The following is a 24,690-nucleotide window of genomic DNA, read 5'->3' on the forward strand; positions in this document are numbered from 1 at the left end:
TGTTGTTTTTAACAGAGTCTTGCTGTGTCACCAGCCTGGAGTGCAGTGGCACAATCTCGGCTCATTGCAGCCTCCACCTCCCAGGTTCAAGCAATGCTCATGCCTCAGTCTCCCCAGTAGCTGGGACTAGAGGCATGCACCATCACACCTGGCTAATTTTTGTATTTTTTTAGTAGAAACAGGGTTTCACTGTGTTGGCCAGGCTGGTCTCGAACTCTGAGCCTCAAGTGATCTGCCCACCTTCGCCTCCTAAAGGGCTGGGATTACAGGTATAAGTCACTACACCAGGCCTAATTCCCAGTTTTGAAGATACAGTAATAAGAGTAAGAATGCTCCCATGGTCACAAGCCTACTGTATTCCAGGCCCTCGGCTGAATGCTTGCCATCCACAGCCTCATTTCACCTTCCCAACAATCCTGCCCATTTTACATGTGACCAGACTCATGAAAGTTGAGTAACTTGTCCTAGATCACAGCCGATAAGTAGATTTGCACCCACATCTCTCCAACTCATATTGTCCAACACAAAGTCTTAGAGGCAACTTCCTCCGAAGCCACTCACCTAGGCCAGCACTAACAGTCACCGAGGCAGGGCTGAAGGCAGTGTGGCCTGTCACTCTCTTCTGCATCACCAGCCCCTCTCTGCCAGTCAAGGGCTTCCAAGGAGACACGTTAAAGCAACGGTGGAACCCTAACCTTAGGATAAAATGTCCTGAAGAGTCGCCTCGCTGTCCACTCTCATGTCTCTAACGCTGAAGTCACCTGCCTACCCATAGCATGGAGCTGTGGGGTACAAGGCAGGAGGGATGGGGAAGGGATGACAGTGGCAGACGGAGCTCAGGTCTTCAATCAGAGACAACCAGGCAGTGCCTCAGCCCGTGAGCTTGGACAAGCCCTGACCTTTCTACCACCATTCCTCATTGGTAAACCTCTCTAGGTCACTGTGAAGATTAGGGATAAGTTATATAAAGCACTTGGCACCTACACGCTCTCAAGAAGAGAGGGTTAGGATGAAGACTAGATGAAGATGCAAACAAAAGTGCAAGATATGTCTGGAACAACGTGCCTTCATCCAGAAGGAGGGGGTGGAGGCAAAGCCCAAGCTACACCAACAATAGGAACCTGCTTCCTTCTGGTGTCTTCCCTCTCTCCCCACCTCCTGCACAGACAGCTGCCATTCAAGGGAAATCCAAGAAAGGCCAAAGGGTCTTACCAAGGGGTCTTGTTATATCCCACACTTCCATAGACTCTGTGGCCTGGGAGTCATTTTGTATAGTGTCACTGACATGGTTTGGCTGTGTCAAGATGAGACCCAAATCTCATCTTGAGTTGTAGCCCCCACAATTCCCACGTGTTGTGGGAGGGACTCAGTCAGAGTTAACTGAATTATGGGAGTGGTTTTTCCCATACTGTTCTCACGGTAGTGAATAAGTCTCATGAGATCTGATGGTTTTATAAGGGGTTTCTTCTTTTGGTGGCTCTGATTCTCTCTAGCCTGCCACCATGTAAGACATGCCTTTTGCCTTCCACCATGATTGTGAGGCCTCCCCAGGTAACTGATAAAAAAAAAAATGAAGTTTAATAGACTCCCTGGAACTGTGAGTCTATTAAACTTCTTTTTTAATCAATTACCCAGTCTCAGGTATGTCTTTATCAGCAGCATGAAAATGAACTAATAATAGTGACCAATCTATTTCTTTGCCACATATGGAGGAGGCTAGGCATTGTTTAGTTGAGATCCCAGGAAACACTGTGCTGGATGAACATCTTGACATTTTCTTCCTTGGTGCCTCAGTCTACCCTCATGAAAAGTAAAGATCATAAGTGAAGATCGTGGCCAGGCACGGTGGCTTATGCCTATAATCCCAGCTCTTTGGGAAGCTGAGGCGGGTGGATCACCTGAGGTCAGGAGGTAAAGACCAGCCTGGCTAACATGGCAAAACCCCGTTTCTACTAAAAATACAAAAATAAGCCGGGCATGGTGGCGTGTGCCTGTAATTCCAGCTACCTGGGAGGCTGAGACAGGAGAATTGCTTGAACCTAGGAGGTGGAGGTTGCAGTGAGCCAAGATTGCACCATTTAACTACAGCTTGGGCAACAAGAACGAAACTCCATCTCAAAAAAAAAAAAAAAAAGAGAGAGAGAGAAAGAAAGAAAAGTGAAGATCATTATCTCCACCCATTTCTCCCCATTCATTGACATTGTGAATATAGAGGAGAAGGCTCTGGAAGTAGTCCAAGAACCACTAGAAAGCTGGTAGGCTCCTAGGAAGTCTTGGAGAAACATTCCCCTCCTTGGAGGAGGAGGAGGAGAATCTCTGTTCCTAGGGCTCAGTCAGGGAGATCCCAGCCTTGAGTTCCCTCTGTATCATTGCTTCAGTACACTACATAGCACCAATTTTTCCCCAAATCTCAACCAGCCTGTCTACTGAATAAACCAGGTGAGTGAGTAAAAACACACTCTAGAAACAGGCTGCCGACTGGTGTATCATTATCACTGTCAATCCCACCCAGGATCCCGAGCAGAGGGGAAGGAGCCCCACAGTGGGATGTGCACCACAGTGGGATGTGCACCACAGTGGGATGTGCAGGCATTTCCTGCCACACGGGAACGCAGGCCACTGTGGCCTCCTATCATCAGCCATGCTCTGCCTTTATTACTGTCTGGTGCCTTGCGTCTTAGAGGGGTGCTTTCTGCAAGTAGGCCAACGTGGGCTATGTCTAGAAGCTGCGAACTCAAGGAATCCAGGTCAAGGAAGGACTCAACAAAGGGAGGTGAATGGCCCCAAACCATGCATCAGCCTTGCAGAGGTAAAATGACATGAGACAAGGGGACCACCTGTCCATGGGTACCCTGGGAGCCACAAGATGGGAGGGCCAGGCCTGACCTCCATTAGTGTCTTAGCGGCCTGGGCAACAGGGATTTTTCTGCCAGGCAGGCCCTTCTTTCTCAGCAGCCAGGCTAAGGGCTTCTCAGCTGAGACTGGATTCTTCATGAGTCAAGGCTGCCTTGTTTGGAATCTTTACTGTGCTCACTCCCTTCTCCCTAGGGCTCGGTGTTGACCAGACATCACATTCCACCCCCTCGCTCTGCCCCCTCTGCTCGCCCTGCTTGACTGTAAAGCGAGGTCCTCCTCCCGGTGACCTGTAACCTACTCCCAGGGAGCATGCTCACAATTCGTGCTCTGAGATGATGCGCCACAGTTACTTCTCAGGGGAGGAGACACAGGTTACACTCCAAAAATAATAGGTCGTCATGTCCGTGGAGGTCTAAGTACTTTACAGAGTACATTTCACATCCACTCTCTCATTTAATTTGTGCATTCAATTAGCAGATATTTATTGAGGGCATATGACATGCTGAGTGCTGCCCTAGGCAATGAGAATGCAGGGGAGAGCATGATGGATGAAGACTCCATTCTCACAGGGCTTAGGCTGGGAGACAGGAATCAAACAAGGAAAGGAACAAGATACTTTTAGATCATGATAAGAGAGCTCAAGAAGCCAGTTACGGTAAAGGCAAAGCATGGGTTTTTGTGAATCTATTGTGGGGAGGCAAGTCGTACCTCTGTAGTTATGGTGGTCAAGACCTCTCTAAGCAGGACACCTTCATGAGCAGAGCCCTAAATGATGAAAGGAGCCAACTCTGATGCTCTGGGAAACGATGCAGATGGGAAACAGCAAGGGTCAAGATTCTGGGGCAGAAATGAACTTGGAATGTTTGCAGGACAATGACAGGCTGCTGTGGGTGAGAATGCAGGGAGAGAAGGGAGGGGCCAGCGGGGCTCAGAGCCTGTGGGTTTGGGAAGCAGGCAGAGCAGATCTCACCCCCTGTGGCTGTGTCTGTTTTGCAGGTGAGAAATGTGAAAGAGGTCAAGTCATTTGTCGGCCGTATGAATTTGACATTGGAGCTTCCAGTTGCACAGTTCTCCAGATTCTGGGTCTTGTGCTCTCTCCTGAACTAGCAGCCTCCATGGAGCATGGCTGTCAGGAAGGAGCTCATCTGTCTCCACCCTTTTGAGGCAGAAGCCACTCCCTCCACGTTCATACCACTGAGTACTATCTATCCCTCTGGCCTCTGAGGATTTGCATTCATTCATTCACTCAACAAATATTTGTTGAAGACCCACTATGTGTCAGGGCTCTTTCTAGGAACTGGAGATACAGCAGTGAATAAAATAAGCAAAATCCCTCTCCCAGCAATGGAGCTAATATTTAAGTAAGGGGAAATAGAAACCAAGTAAATAAATATTTGTAAAATATGTTAAATGGTGAAAAGTGCTATGGAGAAAAACAGGAAGGAAAAGGAAGACCAAAAACACAGGGTGTCGGGGTTCAACTAAATACGAGAAGACCTCACGAAGGTGATGTCTGCACAAAGAGCTGAAGAAAGGGAGAAGGGAGCCACACAGCTACCTAGGGGAAGAACATTCCCAGAAGAGGAAACAGCAAATGCAATGTCCTGAGTAGGGAGACTATTGAGGAGTTTGAGGAGCTCTGATGGTCTGAGATAGACAGACAGACAGACAGATAATAGATGGTTGGATAGGCAGACAGACAGATGGCTGGGCAGACTGACAGATAGATAGATAGATAGATAGATAGATAGATAGATAGATAGATGATAGACAGATAGATAATAGATGATAGATAGACAGACAGATAGATGATAGATAGATAGATAGATAGATAGATAGATAGATAGATAGATAGATAGATAGATAATAGATAGATAGATAGATAGATAGACAGATAGATAGATAGTTTACATTCATGTTTCCTGGATCAACTCTTATAGCCCTTGTTATAATATTGGGCACTTTAAGCCTCAGAAGCAGGTCTTAGAAAAGAAAATGAAATCTCTCTCTCTCTCTCTCACACACACACACACACGCACACACGCACACACGCACACACCACCTTCTCCTGTACCCTTTCACCTGCTCCTTCTTCTCCCCATGGCTGGAATCTTCCTCCACCTTTCTGTCTTGGAGCTGGCAATAAGAAATTCTCTGACCTACCTTGTCTGATTGCAGGTCATAAGACCTTCATTTCAAAAGGGGTCCTGCCCCATATCCTGAGGCTAAGAGGAATCTGGACAGGCCTCACTGGGTTTCCCCACTCAGTCTATTTGTATTAGATCATACCCTTTTTGTCCACTCACATTTCTATATGTTTGTGAATCATGCCTATCCAATGAAGTCTATATAAAGGCCTAAGAGGACAGGGTTGGGGAAGCTTTCCAATAGCTGAACACATGGAATTTCTTGGAGGCTGGCACACCCAGAGAGAGCATGGAAGCTCTATGCACCTTCCCCTACATTTCACTCTGTGTATCTCTTCATCTACATCCTTTCCAATATCCTTTATAACAAACTGGTAAATGTGTTTCCCTAAGTTTTGTGAGCTGCTCTAGCAAATTAACCAAACCCAAGTAGGAGGATCCCTGATTTATAGCTGGTCAGTGAAAAGCACAGGTAAAACAGTCGGGGGGCTTGCAATTCACACTGAAAGCTGTCGGGGGAGCAATCTTGGGGACTGAGCTCTCACCCCATAGGATCTGATGCCATCTCCAGGTAGACAGCAGCAGAATGGAATTGGATTGGAGGACACCCAGCTGGTGCCACTGCAGGATTGATCGCTTGCTTGTTGAGGGGAAGAAATCCCCACACACTTGGTCACAGGAGGCTTCTGTTGATTGTTTGTTGGGTAAAAGAAAGGGAAAAAATCCCTTGGAGGGTGCTTCTTCCACATAAAGAAACATGGCAAGGAGGCAGTGTAGCTGGGGAGGAATGAGCAAGCAAAGAGGTGCTGAGGACCTGAAGCGTGCCACACCACGTCCCAGCCAGCCAAGCTCCAGTCCCGTGGAAGAAGGACCCTGCTGATTTCACTGACCCCATATGCTCCTCACTGACCCGGGGCTCACTATCCAAAGACCTCCGCTGCACAGAGAACCTCTGAGAGCCAGATTTGAAGCAGGCAAATGTTCCCAGGGAAGAAAACAGGTTTTGATATAAAGCGAAGGAACTCCAGACGCCCTAGCTCAGCTAAAGGTGCGTTGCAAGAGTGGAAAAGCATCACAGGCCCCTCAGCTCCATCTCAGCTCTCCAGATATTTTATGTGTTAAATAACAGCCAGAACTGAAAGAAAGCTAGTTACATAAATTTGGAGAAAACAGCAACAAAAGCACTTCTCATAACACAAGACATCAGCTCTTTTATCGTTTCATTGCTCTTGGCATGAAAGTGAGTTACTGAGAGCAGGTCCTTCAGGAGGATGCATAATCTGGGTATTTTTCACCTTACCATCAGGAGTACTAACTCAAAAGCTCATTTGCTCTTAACAAAAAAAGACCCATTTCCAATCTCCTTTTTTCCCAGTTGTCTTTTTTTTAAACTAATTCAACATTCATCAACTGACAGGGTGATGCTCACCTTTACCCACAGCTGTTGAAAACAGACTGCTGCTAGATTCTAGACCCTTGGAGATACCACCTAGAAAGTTGTGCAAGGCTTTGTGCAGTGCAGAAGAAGGTCAAAATCCATCGTAATGAAGTCCAAGGAGATGTAGCCATATGTGGTGAGGGCACAGTGGAGTAGCACAGCCTTGTGCTACTGGGGGGAAAACCTATGGTCAAAACCTATAGCCTGGAGTAGGACATTTTGGGCTCAAATCCCAGTTCTACCAAAACTTACAGTTTTGGTTTCAGGCAAGCAAAAGCATCTTAGGCCAAGAGACTTCATTCTAGCTCTTCAGAGATTTTATGCATCAAAGTACAGCCAGATTGCAATGAAAGTTGTCAACCTAGGACAAGCATCTTAACTCACGCCTCAGTTTTCTCATCCACAAAATGGGTATAGCAATGTTATCTGCCTCAAAGAAGTGTTGAGATGTTAAACAAAAGAACCATTGGGAAAAAAAATTTGCATGGAAACCTGCTCTGTAAAAGGAAGTTACCACCATTTGATTTTTATTAAAATACTGGGAATGAACGGGCTAATTAGTTAGAATTGGGCATGTTTGCTGTTATAATGAAATCCAGGGACATGATCAGTGACCCAAGCATCATCACAAATGTTATAAAATTGGCTTCTGCACCTGGGCCTCCTACGGCATCATTTATCAAGAGCTGCCTCAGTCATTATCTTGCCCTGAGTTCCCTCCCAACCCCTCCTCTGTGAAACGGGTTAGATTCCATGCCCTATGAGGTCCTTTCCAGCTTTGATGCATGTCTCTAAACAGGGCTGGAACCACAAGTGGGAAAGGTTGATTCCAGGAGGGCCTACACTGTCTGCCCTTTCCTGGAAGAGAGGACAACACCTCTTGGAATTGATCACCTTACCCTTGGCTGGCCAATGTTTCTCAGATTCACATTCTTCTCTTCTGTGTGAGGCTGCCCCAGTTTTCCTTGATGGGAAGTGACGAGCTAGGATTATGAGATGAGGATCTCGTGCATGTACACACACAGATACATTCATGGGCACATGTGCTCTCTCTCTCACACACACACACACACACATACCCCTCTTGTACCCAATGCCTCAGTTGCATAGAACAGGATGATTTAAGTCCCCTATGGTGGCAGCATCTGCACCAGCTGCTGCATCCAGTGGAAGATGCTGTTAAATCTCCCACAAATTGTCTAGAGATGGAGAACATCTGGATTCCTGGCAGGAAGATGAGGGAGAAAACAGTTAAAGCTGTTCCACTCAACACCCTACCCCTTGCTTGAAGTGATCCTCTTGCTCAGTGTTCTCCAATCCAGACACTTTGGCCCAACAGGCTGGTACATGTGCCCAGCTGCAATGAGGCCTGGGAGTGTGAGGCCAGGGCCCTTGCATAGCAGAAGAAAATCCAGGATGAACTGCTCACTCAGCAAGGTAGAGTCCAGAGGCTGTTCTTGCTGGCTGAGTCCTGGACTCCATCTCACCGTCATTTCTACCAACCTCCCCATGTCTCAGTTTCTCTGATTGGGTTTCATACCAGCTGCTCAGGCAATATGATGTGAAGTGTGAAGACAGTTCAGAGAACCAATCCCAAGCCTCCAGATGAGGAGATCAGAACCTGCCGTTTGAATGCCTTGGTACCCAGGCAAATCTACCACATTTGGCTCCAGGCTTCAAATACAAACAGCTCCCCAGGGTGCTGTGCCCATCACTGCTCCAGGAGTGCAGTGGATGGAACTTCAGACCTTTTCTCAAAAGTGTGCCTGGCAGCTCCTTCCATAATTACCCTCCCAGTCCAGCACCTGCTTGGAAGAAGCCCTCTTCCACTCCCCATTTCCCAGGCATGCCAGGGACCAGAGGGGGCTCTACCATATAAGCTAATGAATCTCCTAGCTCTGCTTTCTTGTTTAATAAACAAACATTTCTTCCTTGTTTCTTTGTGTCCTCCACAGCCTCTGGGAGCCCACGGCCCTCAGAAGCTTCCACCCAGCAAGCAGGGAGAGTCTGGGATCCCAGGAGGCTGCCTCCAGGGCCACCACGTCATCTGGGGGAAAATCAATCCAATTGTTCTCTGCTTCAATTTCCACGTCTGTAAAATATAGACAACACTCTCCCTCCCGCCTGACCCCAAGGGATGTTTTAGGGAGCAAAATGAAGGCACTTTGGGCAAAAAGTATGTAAATGTAAGTTGTTTGTAAAGTTTGGGGTTTGTTCATTGTACTCAATTTAAGAACTCTTTTATTTTGTACTAATTCCTGTGAGATTATTTTGGATGAGAACAAGGCATCTTTCTGGGGCTCACTATCCTATTGGAGAAGGTTAAAAACCAGAGGAAAATAGTAGTAGGACTAGGGAAAAGAACAAAACAACACAAGCTAAAAAAAAGAAAAAAAAGAAAAAAAAAAAGCCCCTCTGGAATCCAGAGACCCTGAGACTTCCTAACATCCTTGATGAAGTTCTTTCTCTCTCTAATGTTACCTTCATCATGAAGAGGTGACAGCTTGCAGGTATAAACTCCCTGCCCAAATGCCCCCTGTAGTATTTGACCTTTCTCCCTATCACTCTGCCTATAGTTCCAGAACTTGAATTAAAAGCCAAGAAAATAAGAACGTATAAAAGAGAGTCAGATCTATCTCACCAGCTCATGAGCATCAGCTAAGACAGCACAGGCCTGGTTCTCAATGAAATCCTACAGGCTTCTGGATTGTGAGTGATACATCTCTCAAGTTAAAAGGTACTTTCAGAAAAGAAATGACGGCGGGGCACTGTGGCTCACACCTGTAATCCCAGCACTTTGGGAGGCCGAGGTGGCTGTATCACCTGAGGTCAGGAGTTCAAGATAAGCCTGGGTGAAACCCTGTCTCTACTAAAAATACAAAATTTAGCCAGGTGTGGTGGCACAAGCCTGTAATCCCAGCTACTTGGGAGACAGAGGCAGGAGAATCACTTGAACCCAGGAAGCAGAGGTTGCAGTGAGCCAAGATTGTTCCACTGTACTCCAGCCTGGCCAACAGAGTGAATCTCTGTCTCAAAAAAAAAGAAAGAAATGATGGGGATGATGATAATAAGCCACTCCCACTAACGGTTTATTGAGCATCTCATGTGTGCCATGAACTTTCCCTGTTTTAATCCTAAGCTTGACATCATCCTTGTAAGGCTGATGGTATTATTAGTCTGAGAAGCATTTCTCAAACTTCAGCATCTACCAGAACCACCTGGAGGGCTTCGAAAGCCCAGACTGCTGAATGCCACTCAAGAGTTGACCATTTAGTAGGTCTAGGGTACAGCCCAAGAATTTGTCTTTCTAACAAATTACTGGATGATGCTGCTTGGGACACCGCACTTGGAGAGCCACTGAATTCGGTGTTCAGAGGAGGCATCAAAAAAATTAAGTCATCTACTTATGGTCACACTACTTAAAAACATCTGAGCTGAGATTCAGACCTAAGTCTGCTGACGCCAAGCCTCACGCCTGTACCTTGGAGCCTCGTTGTCTCCTGAAGCGGAACCCCCTGCACTTGTCTTGAATCTGAAGCTTTTTGAAGAAGGTTTGAGGATAGAGCAAAGGGAAACAGAGCCAGATGTGTGAGACTTGGTGGAGACTTAGGATGGCTTCAGAGAAATTCTGCAGACAGGGAAGGCTAACAGAAGTCATCCTGTATGCTTCATTTCCCTGCCCAATTCCACCTCTAATGGGATGTGGTCCTCATGGAGACCAGGTCTGAAATTCCAAGAGGCCAATCCACAAACTTGCCACAAGGTGACCTCTAAAACCCACTCCAATACTGTGGGACTGACTCTAAGCCTTAGTGAAGTCACTCGAACTGGCTGTTGTGACTCGGTTTCCTTGTTTTTTAAAAAGGAGAGTGATTTCTGTCACCTAAAGGTCCCAGCTTGGCTGTGCAAACAAGTGATGCTCACAAATGAATGTCCAGTGTTCACAGCTCTTTCACAATGGGTGTTCTGTAAACACCTGCCACCACCATCCTTATTAGTGATGTGGAGCACTCTACAAACTGGGAGGTTTGCAAAGCAATTTCCAAACATGCTTCTTATTGTTGATGTTGGCAAGTGCTTTAAAACATTCCTGGATGCAAGCGTTTCCTGCAGATTTTAACTCTGTTCTCTCTCCTGAAAGTTTGATTTGAAAAAAAAAAAAAAGAACAATTTTACTTAGTGATTCTCCCATTCAATAGCTCCATCTCCTGGTCCCTGCATCTCTGTCCCTGCCACCACCAAACATCATGTCAACAAACATTAATCCAAAGTAAATTAGGTTTTTAAAAATAGCGAGACATCTGCATATAATGTTGTTTTATCATTACAATTAGGCAAATTGTTTTAAAGCAAATGCAAAGTTATTTCAGGAGGACTTTATTCCACATAAGACAAACAAGGCTGGGCAGGCCCCAGGCAGGCTGGCTCAACCCTGCACTTCATCCATCCAGCAGGGCTACTGAAAGCAGGAGAATCTGGAAGCTGCACCATTGCTTGGCTTTCTTTGAGTTCACCACCCTATGACTCTGACTCTGTGTAAGATAATTCTCAGCTCTTAGAATCCAGCCTGTAGATGGTAGAATCCATCTGTGCCCTTCTTGGGACACTTCAAATCTCCACCTGAGAGGAGGGTATTTACCCATGGGAGGCGCTAGCCTGCTACTAAATCCTGGGGAGCAGGTATCTCTCTTTATTCTGCCCCAGACTGCGCTTTTGAAAATTCAAAGGCTGTTCTCAGAGTCAATCACATAGAGAGAAGGGGAAAGGCTATGCCTTCACCTATAAGGGCCACCTGATAAATGTCTTCTTCATTGTAGCCCCAGGAAAGAAGAGTTACTATTCCCTCACAAAGAGGCATCTTTCTTAAATCATCTGATGATATTTGTGTAATCCATTCTATTCTCCGTTTTTGCCTTGGTTGCCAGACATCTCAACACTCAAATATTCCACTGTAGTCACTAACATAAGCGTAGATCATATTATTATCTCTGTTCCTTCTTCTATAGGGTTCTGAGCTTTTGTTTTGTGTCTTATTGAATGCATGCCATTTAAAGGAAATCAGACTCACAGGTAACATTAACCCTGCATTTCAGCAGGAATGGAAAGGACCTTATAATGTTTTAAGGAGCTAGAAATGGCCCAAATTCATTAATGAACTGAACCATAGACCAATATTCCTAACAGGGGGTCTCATGATGGTAGAACAATCCCAAAAGGGAGATGAAAAGAGAACTCTAATGCTATTTATTGAGTGTCTACTCTGTCTCAGTCTCCTTAAATGTAATTTTCACAAAAACCCTGTTAAGATTGGTTGAATCCTTCCCTATAACCCTCAGTTGCCTCAATTGTAATCTGGAAACAGGCTTCTTATTCAAGTTCTCATAATTAGTTACTGGGGCAGATATTAGACACAAGATATCCCTCATTTCAGAGCATATATCAGGCCACTGCTAGCTTATATAGCACTTTTGCGTAAAACCAAGAAAGGTGCCCCTGAGGGAGGACACAGTCCTACAGTGAGGGGGACACTGCCGCCTTCATGTAAACAGCACCTACGCTATAGAGAAGGCAAGGCTAGACACCATTCTGCTTCATTCTCAGAAATAGCCCTGAGAGAAGCAGAAACTAATTCGCAACAAGACTTTTGTTCTCCTTTTCTTTCTGGGCCACAACACTGGGCCATAGTTTCCAGTCCCTCAGCTTCTAGGTGGGGCCATGTGACCATTCCTGTTGAACAGAAAGAAAGCAAGCATTATATATGTCTCTCCCAGGCTGGGCACAATGGCTCATGTCTGTCATCTCAGCAGTTTGGGAGGCCAAGGTGGGTGGGTCACCTGAGGTCAGGAGTTCAAGACCAGTCTGGTAAACATGGTGAAACCCTATCTCTACTAAAAATACAAAACAATTAGCTGAGCATAGTGGCACATGTCTGTAATCTCAGCTACTCGGGAGGCTGAGGCAGGAGAATCACTTGAGCCCAGGAAGCAGAGGTTGTAGCGAGCTGAGATCATGCCACTGCACTCCAGCCTAAATGACAGAGACTCTATCTCAAAAATAATAATAATAATTTTTAAAAATATGTCACTCCAGCTTGGCCTGTGAACTCCTAGGCAATTTCCACTCTCTCTCTTTCCCCATCCACTGGCTGAGAGGAAATCTTTGAGGACAGGGGGAGGATGGAATCATGAATCAGAAAGACTCTTGAATCCCTGAATGACTTTGTGGAGCACAGCCCATTCCGCCTGTTTCAAAATGGACTATGATATGAGTGAGAAAGATAATTGTATTGTGTTTCAGCCCCTGATTTTTCAGGGTTGTTATGGTACTTGATTTGCCCTAATGCAAGCCCAAACCATCTTGCTTCCTTATAACAGTCTTGCCTTAAAAGATTCAAGTGATCTCTGGCCAAAAGCAATTGAAAATGTTCTGATTCAAAAGAACAGAGACAGAGGGGAGACTATTTTCATTTCCTTATTCTTCTCAGTAAAATTCTCTGTAAATCACCTCCAATTGTTTATATCTGTTATTCCAAGCCCAACCTTCCAGAACATTTCAAGTTAACGCATTTTTTATTGAGAGTTTTAGTCACACTTATGAGTCATATAACTGTAGGGTATTAAAGCTGAAAGGCACCTCTGCAATAATTCTTGCAAATTTTGAAGATAAGAAAACTAAGGCCAAGATGTATGTCTTCCCTGGGGTCCCAGAGTCAAAGCTGGCATCCAAGGCTCATGACTCCAGGTCCAGGGCTCTTTGTTCTCCCCAGATGGATGGAAGCCATGCTCAAGCAGCTGAACACCATAATGGGCACAGCTCTGCCTCTAAACGCTCCCTCGGAAAGAAGTGAGGATGTTCACATTGAGGCTGTTCTATAGGTGGAGGCGCCTGGCACCCTCCACCAGTCAGGCTGGGTATGTCCTCTGCTGCCCGGTCAGGTTCAAATTTCACAATTCCAAGTCAAAGTGATGGAGCTATGGAAACCCTCTCTCCAGATGTCCATGGCCACCATCAGCGCCTGTGTTAAAGCCTCTCTGAGATTGTGAGCTAGTCCCAGGCACATCCCCACGTTTTCCAGCTGATGGACCACGCTTCCTGGACAAATGTAATGTCACTTCAGTCACGGACTCTGGAGTCTACTTTTTCACACCAAGAGCGGGGAGCACAGCTTCCAAATCACAGCAGCCCCTCTTCCTTCCTCTGGTTCACTGATGTTTTGAAAATAAAGAATGTTTCCTCTGAGGTCCCATCTCCTTTTTAAAAAGAAATTTGGTCTCCAGTTCTAAATGAAATTAGCATTTGTCCTCTCTAATTGTGTTTGCAGCTGCATCCCAATAGGAAAGAAAGGAAACCAAGAGAAAAAGAGATAATAAAAGCCTCCTTCTAAATGAGGCTGGAGCGGAAAATGAGGAGCAGGACCAAGAGGCCAGTGGGCTTGTTCCAGCCCTCTCTTCATGCTGCTTTGAACAAAAGCTTTGTCAGAGAGGGAGTATGGTCTGGCAGTGGCCAGCTCACTGAACAGGGAACCAGAGAGCAATCATAATTCCACTCTCTATTCAAAAGGCAATTTTCTTCAAGACATCCTGACGCTGAGCCTCAATTTCCCCAGCTCTATAAAGCAAATAAGTGGAAAACCATGGAATGAAGCCAGAAGTTACATTTCATCTCACCAGTTCACTTTGAAGAGGAGCAAACACAGGCCCAGAGAGGGACAGGACTTGCCTAAAGTCACCCAGCTGGTATGTGGCAGATGTCATCTGGTCTTCATTGCTCAGCCCCAAGCTCAGCCCTGCCTCCTTTCCTCGCACAAGAAATCCCAAGAGGCCATGGTCCCAGAAAGGGCTCAGAGTGAGGTTGTGAGTGTTTCTTCCCCAGATACCTTTAAACAAAATAGCCTACCTGCCTGGGTGCAGTCCTATCTGTAAACAGAGGAACAGAAGAAACAAGGTTTTAGGAGTCAGGGGTTTGGGTATGCACTGAGCATGGACTGAGGAGCTGATGCTGGATGTTTTGGAAGAGCCTGGGGCTGTGGATCAGGAGATGCTGGATTCTCAACTCAACTCTGCCATGGATAATGATCCTGACCTACCTGCTTCAGAAGATTATCATGATTTTCACAAATTAATATAATCCAATTTTTATTTGACTTCATTTTATTTATAGAGAAGGAATCCTTGAGTAAATCTCATCCAGTTTACTTGCCTAATTTTGGAGCCATTTTAGAAAGCCAGAGCTCAAAGTCGTTAAATGCATGAACTTCAGAACTCTGTTCCCTAAGCCAAGGCAATCTTTGTATTGCTTTCTCCATTAACTGGGATCCATATAAGAAGCTGAAGCTCCACAAGCTCTCCAAGACTTTCTCAAACCATAAAGTTCTTCTTTGCCAGGCCAAAGAAGAACTGGGGTGCTGCAGGGAGCCAGTTAGCCTTCCTTGCGGCTCTATGATGTATTTGACCCAAAGCCTCCTCCCATGCTGATTCCAAATCTAAATAGCAGGCATTCAGCAAAAGTCTTAGTGATCTCTCTAAAATAATCTACCATCAAGAATTATTCACAGACTTCTTGCTTCGAAACCACCTGGGGAATGTTTTGCAGATTCCAAGGCTGCACACCACACTCACTGAATCAAATCTTCAGATGTGAGCTCCAGGAGGCTGATCCACATTTATCCATCCTGCACTAATAGCTCCTCATGCATTTAAAATAAAATTAAACAAAATCTAAACAACTGAGCACCACCTGCGGGGCCCCACAGGAGCTCCCACCCTCAGCTCTCACCACTGCAGACACACTGGCCTGCTTGTGTTCCTCAGGCCAAGCTCATTCCTGCCTTGGGGCCATTGTACTTATTTTCTCATCTTCCTGGAGCAATTCTCTTCCTGATCTTTCCATGACTGGTTCCTCTTCATTATTTATAGAAATGTTTGTTCAAGCGCCATTCTCTTCATTACTTAGGTCCCATGCAGTGCGTCTGAGATGCCTATGTTGACCATCCTATCTGATACTACACCTCATCTGCCAAGTCCTTTTCTACCCCAAGAGCATCCTTGAAGACAGTGTCTTTGTTTTGTACTCTTCCACATGCCCAGCAACTAGAGGAATACCTAACATGTCACAGGTGCTGAATAGATATTTGTTGAATGACTGAATGAATGGAATTGCCCTGTTTTGATCTAAGATTCTCTTGTTTATCTGTTTACTGTTTACTTGTATATTACTTATCCCTCCCATAAGAATGACAGTTCCCTGGGAGAAGAGACCTCCTCTATCTTGTACTCACCATATCCTCAGTGCCCCCAATAGCATCTGACCCATAGTTGTTGGATGAACTAAGGCATGAGAATCCTTCAGCTGGGACCTCCATTTGGGCTGGGGACAAGGTAACTGTCTCAGTTAATAAACATATTTCTAGTCACTGTTCAAGAAGCTGGGATAATTTTTTTAAAGGCTTAAAACATGTACCTCCCCCTAAAGAGAGGAAACAGAGGTGTGAATGAAACCATTGCAGGTGCCTCAATATGGTGTGTATTAGTCCATTTTCACATTACTATAAAGAATGCCACTGAAGACTGGGTAATTTATAAAGAAAGGTTTAATTGACTCACAGTTCCACATGGCTGGGGAGGCCTCAGGAAACTTACAATCATGGTAGAAAGTGTAGGGAAAGCCAGGCACACCTTACATGGTGGCAGGCAAGAGAGAGCACCCAAAAAACTGCCATTTTTAAGCTATCAGATCTCCTGAGAACTCCGTCACTATCACAAGTACAGCATGGGGGAAACCACCAACAGGCTACAAAATTTCCAAACTTTATGCTCTGCTTCCCCTTTAAATATAAGTTCCAATTTCAAACTATTTCTTGGTGAGCACTATAACTGAATGCTTTCAGAATCAACCAGGTCACCTCTTGAATGCCTTGCTGCTTAGAAATTTCTTCTGCCAGATACCTTAAATCATCTCTCTCAAGTTCAAAGTTCCACAGATTTCTAGGGCAAGGGTAAAATGAAGCCAGTCTATTTCCTAAAGCATAGCCAGAGTGACCTTTGTTCCAGTTTCCAAGAAGTTTCTCATCTCCATCTGAGATCACCCCAGCCTGGATGTCATTATCCCTATCACTATCAGCATTTTGGTCAAAACCATTCAGCAAGTCTCTAGGAAGTTCAAAACTTTTCCACATTTTCCTGTCTTCTTCCGTGCTCTCCAAACTGTTCCAACCTCTGCCCATTACCCAGTTCCAAAGTCACTCCCACATTTTCAGGTTATCTTTATAATGGTGCCCCAGTCCGCCTATACCAATTCTCTGTACAAGTCCATTTCACACTGCTATAAAGAATACCACCCAAGACTGGGCAATTTATAAGGAAAGGAGATTTAATTGACTCACAGTTCCACATGGCAGGGAGGCCTCAGGAAAGTTATAGTTGTGGCAGAAGACAAAAAGACAAAAGGGAAGCAAGGCACGTCTTACATGGCAGCAGGCAACAGAGAGTGCAGGAAAAACTGCCACTTTTAAAACCATCAGATCTCATGAAAACTCCCTCCTTATCACCAGAACAGCATGGGGAGAACCACCCCATGATCCAATCACCTCCCAACAGGTCCCTCACTCACAATGTGGGGATTACAATTTGAGATTAGATTTGGGCAGGGACACAGAGCCAAACCATATCATGGTGTAAACAAAAAGTTTTAGAGCACAAAGCAAGAGGCCATATCTAAGCCAGACAACTAGGAAGTCTTCAGCGAGAATGTGATGTTCGAATCTAGCCTTAGAGAAGGAAGTAAAATGGAAGAGTGAAGAAGTGGAAAAAGATGTTCAAAGAAGAAACAGCTTGAAGGCTGATGGCATGTTGAGGAAAGAGCTGGTCTTGGGGAGTATGGGGACCAGGTGATGCTGAAAAGCTAAATTTTGATTAATAGGCCAATGGTTCCCCAGCTGTTTGACTAGGAACAACCTCTCTCCCTTTTAAAGGCTCTTTATAAATAAGTTGTACGAAAATCAAATATTCATTCATACAAAATAAATAAACCTTTGAAGTCTTAAAAAAAAAAATAAAGCCTATGCTTTTACTCTAGAAACATGAAACAAAGATCAGCAACCACAATTTTAAAAGGAAATAATTTCTCTGTTTCAGTGACCATCATTTCATCTTAAGTATATTTTAAGTTGATTGATTAGAAAGCATATTTAAAAATTGTAAGCAGACTGAGAATGGCAGGAGGCAGCCAAGCTCCTAGGTAGTTAGTGACCTAAGTGAAACCCCACCTTCAAGCCAAAAAAAACAGCATGAATGCTGAACGACTGGACTGCTGGCCTCAGATGAAACCCATGACCCAGAGTGAGAACCTCTGTTCCTATTTGCCTGCCCCTCCCCTATTTGAGCCCATAAAAGCTCCAGTCTCAGTCACACTGGGGCGACTTCCCCACCTTCGGGTAGGGGACCACCCTACATCTCCTTTCTGCTGAAACTGTTTCATCACTTAATAAAACTTCCCACCTTGCTCACTCTTTGATTTTCAGTGCATCCTCATTTTTCTTGGGTGAGGAACAAGAACTTAGGAACCAATGCGCAAGCCAGACTCAGCTCAAGTAGGCAGGCTCTCTCCTCCAACAGGCAGCCTGGTCGAGCAAGACCTGAGTGGGGTGTCACTGGTCAGAGGTCCCTGGCTTGCAAAGTGACCAAAGAAAGTCTGCATCAACACTACATAAAAAAGGCCTTCAACAAATTAATAGATTGTTTTTGAAGGAAGCAGTTTTAGGTTTACAGGGGGAAAAAATGAGTGGAACATACAGAGTTTCCATTGATACCCCCTTCCTCAGGTTCCCCTATTTTTAACATCTTACATTAGTATAGTACATTTGTATAATAGATGAGCCAGTACTGATACATTATTATCAACCAAAGTCTGTGGTTTACATTAGGGTTCACTCTTTGTGTTGTATAGTCTATGGGTTTTGAAATGTACTTTGAATGTATCTACCATTGCAGTATCATGCAGAATAATTGTTTCACTGCCCTAAAGATCCTCTGTGTTCTTTTTATTCATTCTTTCCTTCCTCCCCTTACAAAATCAATGCTTTATAAACCAATATTCTGTATTGTATTGATGTCAACAGCATTTACCTGCATTGAAAAACAATGTGCATAATTTGCCAATTGTCTGTGTGAGACTGTGTGGGAGACATGGGTTTCCGAGCTCCAGTTCTGGGGAGTCCTCCACAGATTGGGAGCCACTGCTAAAGGTAATAAGGAGTCATTGAAGAATGTTGGGCAGAAGCTTACTAGGATGGGATTGGAGTCTAGGAAGTTAAACAGCAGCCTTGCAGACAGGGAAGATGAGATAGAGGGAGCTGTGAGGAGGCCATGTCACTTCTGGGTTCTCCAAGATGTGTCATTCCCTCTGCACATTCCCTCTGTCATTCCCTCTGATATGTGAGAGACATGATTTTATGAATGGATGCACTAGTTTTGTCCCCTTTTTGTCTCTTCACACCCACCCCAGTGCTGAAAAACAACAAACAAACAATGATTCCCCAGAGGTAAGGTGGAATCAAACCACAATTCCATGCTGATTTTCAACCATGGTGTCCTGACCATCAGAAGGGGAGAAACTCTAAAATGAGTTATATGCAGTGCCGCAGGCAGGGCTCTATGCTCTTCCAAACAACTAACATATTGGTGAACATGTGTGTTAGGATCACACTGCCATGTATCATTTTTTTCACTCTATATTATTAACACTGCTATGTCATAAAATATTTTTCTAAAAACATGATTTTTAGCTGTCATGTAATATTCCACTCTAGGAATATCCCATCATTTACCATCCTCCCACTGTTGGACACTTGGAGGGTCTCCAATATTTCACTATTATAAATAGCACTGGGATGCACATCCTTGTACAGAAATCTCTGCACATCTCTGATTATTTCTTTGGGGCAGATTCTTACACGTGTGATTGCTAGAATGGTTGCCATTTTGATGGATTTTGCATCTCAGTGTTCTGTCTTCCCTGGGTGTCCTGATGGCAAAAAATAAATACCCATGAATGAATGCATGCAAAAAAAAAAAAAAAAAGGATCATTACCTGAATGCTGGCAAACAAATCACAATGGAATAGAGACACAATTCCCAAGGGTTAATCTGGGTGATGGGCAAGCCTATTTATTTATTTATAGCATTTACCTGACTCCCTTGATCCAAAAGGGACTGACCAAGAACAAAAAGAACTAGAAGCATCACATGAAAAATGTCAGAGGGTGTAGGGAAGGAGAGATTGCCAGTAGTGCAGAGACTTGGCTGTCTCAGACCCAAGAAGAATGAAAACAGAAGAGCAAGGGAGCTTTGCAGTGTCAGTTCCCCCTGCCTCAAGGGTGGCCAGAAAGTATACAAGTTGCCCAGTTCAATTTGAATTTGCAAAAAAAAAAGAATAATTTTTATTTAAAAAAGTATAATATGTCCCATGCAATATTTGGGACATACTTATCCTAAAAAATACACTGCTGATTTGAAATTCTAAAGTAGATGGTATGTTGTATTTTTATTTGCAACCCCACTTGCTGCACAATTATGCAAACCCCTAATTGCTGCATAATTATCACTGCACAATTTAATTGGCAACTGCAGTTGCTGCACAATTATTGTAGACTAGCTATTATGAGAAGGTGAGCAACCACACAGCTGGGGGAGGGGGTGAATATGAATTGAGGTGGCACATAACTTGGTACCCTGCAAACTGAGAGCAATAGTTAAAGAAGCAGGAGCTACAGCTTCTTACCAACAAGGGGATTTATTTGGGGGAATCTCAGTCCAAATATTCCCACCCTGGAGAAAGCAACAGAGCTATGCAGAGATACAGAGGTGGCTCTGCCCGCAGGCTGAATGGGGCCCGGGGCTCTGGGTGTGTGCCAGGATCACTGGGCGAGGAGCCAGAGAGAACATGCACAACTCAAGTAAGGGAAGGCTGTTTCTACTGCAATCTTTCCAGGTAGAACGTGAGCAGGCAGCTGAAGACAGGCTGGTGCCGCAGACATGGAAAATGGTTCTCTCCCTGACCTGACTTTTGTCAACACACTGCTTTGCTTTACGTGAAAAAGGAGGGAGGAAAAAAAAGAAGGCTCGCTGTCATTACACACACACACACACACACACACACACACACACAGCACCTTCCCCAGGTCGTGCCTTGGCAGTCCCTCGAACAATATGTTCTAAATTAATGGCATCAGGAGATAATGGTTGATAAAACAGGAGTTTGTATGCAACCAGGGAAATGTCTGGCTCCTTATTATATAGCTATACATTTGATGCAGCCAGATTATGAGCAAACGAGGTTAAATGCAAACCCACAGGAACACACACATGCAGACAAATAGGCTTCCATTTTCTGCTCCCTCAGATGTCCCCCTTCGGTTTTGTTTGGGCTACCACACTTGCTTCCACTTTTCTGCTTGTCTGATGTTCCTGCTCACCATATTCCTCCCCTGATTATTTTCTTTTCCGTTACTTTTTTCTATTTCTCTGCTTTCTTGGTTTTTTTATTATTCATTCTTTGTCCTTCTCTTTGAGGCAGGAAAATAGCTAAATCAAAAATAAATTTCAAATCATAAAATGTTAGGACTGGAAGTTATCTCAGAAATCTAGATGGATGTCCTCGTTTTGTGGACAAAGAAACTGAGGTCCATGAAAGTAAAGAGACTTAGGCTGGGCACAGTGGCTCATGTCTGTAATCCCAGACTTTGGGAGGCTGAGGTGGGCAGATTACTTGAGGTCAGGAGATCAAGACCAGCCTCGTCAACAGGATGAAACCCCATCTCTACTAAAAACACAAAAATTAGCTGGGTGTGGTGGTATGCACCTGTAATCCCAGCTACTCAGGAGACTGAGGCAGGAGAATCACCTGAACCCAGGAAGTGGAGATTTCAGTGAGCCGATATCGGGCCATTGCACTCCAGCCTGAGTGACAGAGCAAGACTCCATCTCAAAAAAAAAAAAAAAGAAAGAAAGAAAGTAAAGAGACTTCATCAAGGTAACACCACAGTATATAGCAGAGAGGTCTGGGGGCCGATCTCCTCTAAGTTCAGTTCCCTTTACACTATCTCAAGCTTCTCCTAGGGTGTGATGCCCTCGGATAGGTGGAGTAACCTTCTGATGTGGGGTGAATTAAGTCCCCCAAAGAGATATGTCAACATCTTAGCCTATACCACCCCATACCTGTGAAGGTGGCCTTATTTAGAAATACAATGTTAGCAGATGTAATCGAGTCAGGTCATAACGGAGTAGGGTGGGTTCTAAATCCAATGACTAGTATCTTTATAAGAAGGCCCCGTGAAGACACAGGAACACAGAGACAGAGAAGAAGAACATCATGTGACAAGGGAGGCAGTGATTGGGTGAGCACAGCTGCAAGCCAGAGGACACCGAAGAGTGCCAGCGACCACCAGAAGCCATGACAGGGACAAGAAACAGATTCTGCCCCAGGGCCTCCTGCAAGAACGGATCTTGCTGAAACCTTGATGTTGGATGTCTGCTCTCCGGAACTGCAATAGAATAAACATCTGCTGTTTTAAGCACTCAGGTTGTGGTACATTGTTAAGGCAGTCACAAGAAACCAGTAGACCTTCTCAGGCTGGCACAGCTACGGGCACAGGTGTGCAGACAGGAGGCCAAAGCTCTTTCCTCTCCTCCACGCTGCCTTGATCCCCTGGAGAAAGGTATCTACCGAACATCTCACATGATCAAGAGCTTGGTGTTTTGGGGATATGAAGTACTACAAGACACAGTCCCTGCCCTCAAGGCACTCCTGTGACATGAAAACAAGGAAGGCCATCCTAAGGTGTGGTGGCAGGAATTCCAGGAAGGAGCCAGGCTGCCACCGCCCAAAATCAAATGATTCCTCAAACTGAAGCTCCATCCAGAGGAAACAGGGCAGCCCCATAGTTGCTGAATGGGGATCCCCCTGAGACCCACCTTTGAGGGGAAGCGGACCCTCCAGGGATGCAAGCTGTGTTTCTGGTAGTCACCGCCTGGACATTCCTGAGAGCCAGCAGGTGCCCGAGCACTGGAGACTCTGGCTCAGGGCTGTGTCCAAAGGCCTGCAGCCTGTCCTGCCACCTCCCTGCTTGAGGAGCCTGAACACCTGCCCCAGAGCTGGCCATTCTCTGGCACAGTCCCTCTGGTACTTGACCCTGAGAAACTGAACAAGGGTGTGGAGGGACTTGGGGAGCAGTGAGGGCGATCTCCACCATTCTCCTTGTCCCTGAGCTGGCTGACCACCCCTCCTTGAGCTTGAGCACACCCCAGCCCTGCACTTCCACCCAGCCTCTGAGCTCTGCAAAGCACTATCAAATCCTGCTCAGAGCTATGGCATGGGGCCTGCCTGGCCAGGCCAGACCCAGTGGCTCCCCCAGACCCAGAGGGAGCCCTCCTTCTTATAGGGTGTGAGGGGACCTGCTCTGTTCCAGAACACAGTGGAAGATGGGGGGCGGGCCAGGAGCTCTGCGGCCATCTTCCATTTGGACTTCTAGTCAGTTGCCTGTTCTTGGCTTCCAGAAAATTAAAATGTCCTTTATATTGATAACAGGAGCAATAATCTGCCTTAGGTCTTGAATCCAAGGCAGAATTGAGTCAGTGCAGCTCTCCTGGCAGATGCTGGTCTGTCTTGCTGTTAATGAAGGCAGCAGAAGGGGATCAGAGGGGAAAACCAGGTTGGTCTGTGTAGTCAGAGGATTTGCAAGGGAAGGGGGGCTGGAATTAAAATTAAATATTAGGAAGTGGAGAAATCACATGTGAAAAGACTGGCCTGAAAGTGATTCAGGAATTGATGAAGCTAGAGAGAGAGGAAAGAGAGCGAGAACGACAGCTGGGTGGGCTGCTGAGTACATTATTAATCTGAAATCAGATTATAGCTTCCCCTCCTGAATTAATTCTGGGAGAGTAGTACATGGGGAGGGGTGGGGGCTGCTGATAGCAGTGGGTTTTCCGTGAGCATTTATTTTTTATTCTATATTCTTGTAGGTTAGTTCTTGAGTTGGCGCTCTTCTGGATGGGGAGGGAGGGTGGTGAGTGATTAAGAGTTAAAAGAAAATAGCAAGAGGGAGGATGAATGAAAGGAATCCTCTGTGTGCAACTCAAGAGAAAGTCCAGGATCAGGTCAGATTGCTTTTGCCCCATTTCTTGAATTAAAAGATCGAAAATAGGAGTGTCTTTTCCCTTTTACCCAGAAAATGGGATGTGCAAAAGAATGGTCTCTTCCCACAGTTCTAGTTTACATGGGGCATGTCCCTCCCAATCAGTCCCATGGGTGCCTCGTGGTTCCTCAGTTTGGGAGCAGTAGGATCTCCTTGAGATCCTCAAAGTGAGGTTTGAATACACCACATCATTGCTATTTTAAAGCAGACCATCCCAACCATGCCCCCCAATTCAGTGAGAACTCATCTACCTGTTTTCACATGATGTAGAGGGGAAAAAAATAAAGACAGAAGTAATTGTATTTATATGTGTAAAACCTGTCCCATAGCCAAGCAATTTTAACTGTCAGAAAGCTTCCCAGTGACCCCATTGCTTTCGCCCCTAGAGGTCTGCTCCCTTCTGGATGACGGCCACTCCTGCAGAGCATGGGGGCTATCTTGCCCAATGTGTTTCTCTTTGTTCAATCAGGCTGGATCCTCGACTCTCCCTCACACAGCGTTTTCCACCCATGGCCATCCGGGTCAGCTACAGTTTGCCCATTTCCCTCTTAAAATATGGTCCCTATAACATAATCAGAAACTGATTTTCCTCCGTCCTTCTTTCTTTCCTCCAATCCATTCTCTACACTGCCACTAGAGCAATTATTACAAAATACACACCCCACCCAGTTACCCACTGCTGGACAAAACAGCGCCCACTTCAACAGCGCCCACTGCCTGCGAGAAAAATACTGCGACTCCCTAGCATCCCGCAGAGCCTCCTCTTTCCTCTGACTACTCCAATAGCCGAACCAGAGTCCTGGATCCATTCTTACCCCGCCACTCCATAATCCATTCTCTACAGCAGGATTTTTCATCTTCATGAAATTATATCCCTAAGGCCAGGCACAGTGTTCGGGAGGTTGAGGCAAGAGAATCACTTGAGCCCAGGAGTTTGAGACCAGCCTGGGCAACACAGCAAGACTCTGTCTCTAAAAAAAAAAAGAAATAAAATTAAAAATTAGCCAGGCACGGTGGTGTGCACCTGTAGTCCCAGCTACTTGGGAGGCTGAAGTGGGAAG

This window comes from Cebus imitator, unplaced genomic scaffold, assembly GCF_001604975.1.
Source record: "Cebus imitator isolate Cc_AM_T3 unplaced genomic scaffold, Cebus_imitator-1.0 Scaffold77, whole genome shotgun sequence".
Lineage (NCBI taxonomy): Eukaryota > Metazoa > Chordata > Mammalia > Primates > Cebidae > Cebus > Cebus imitator.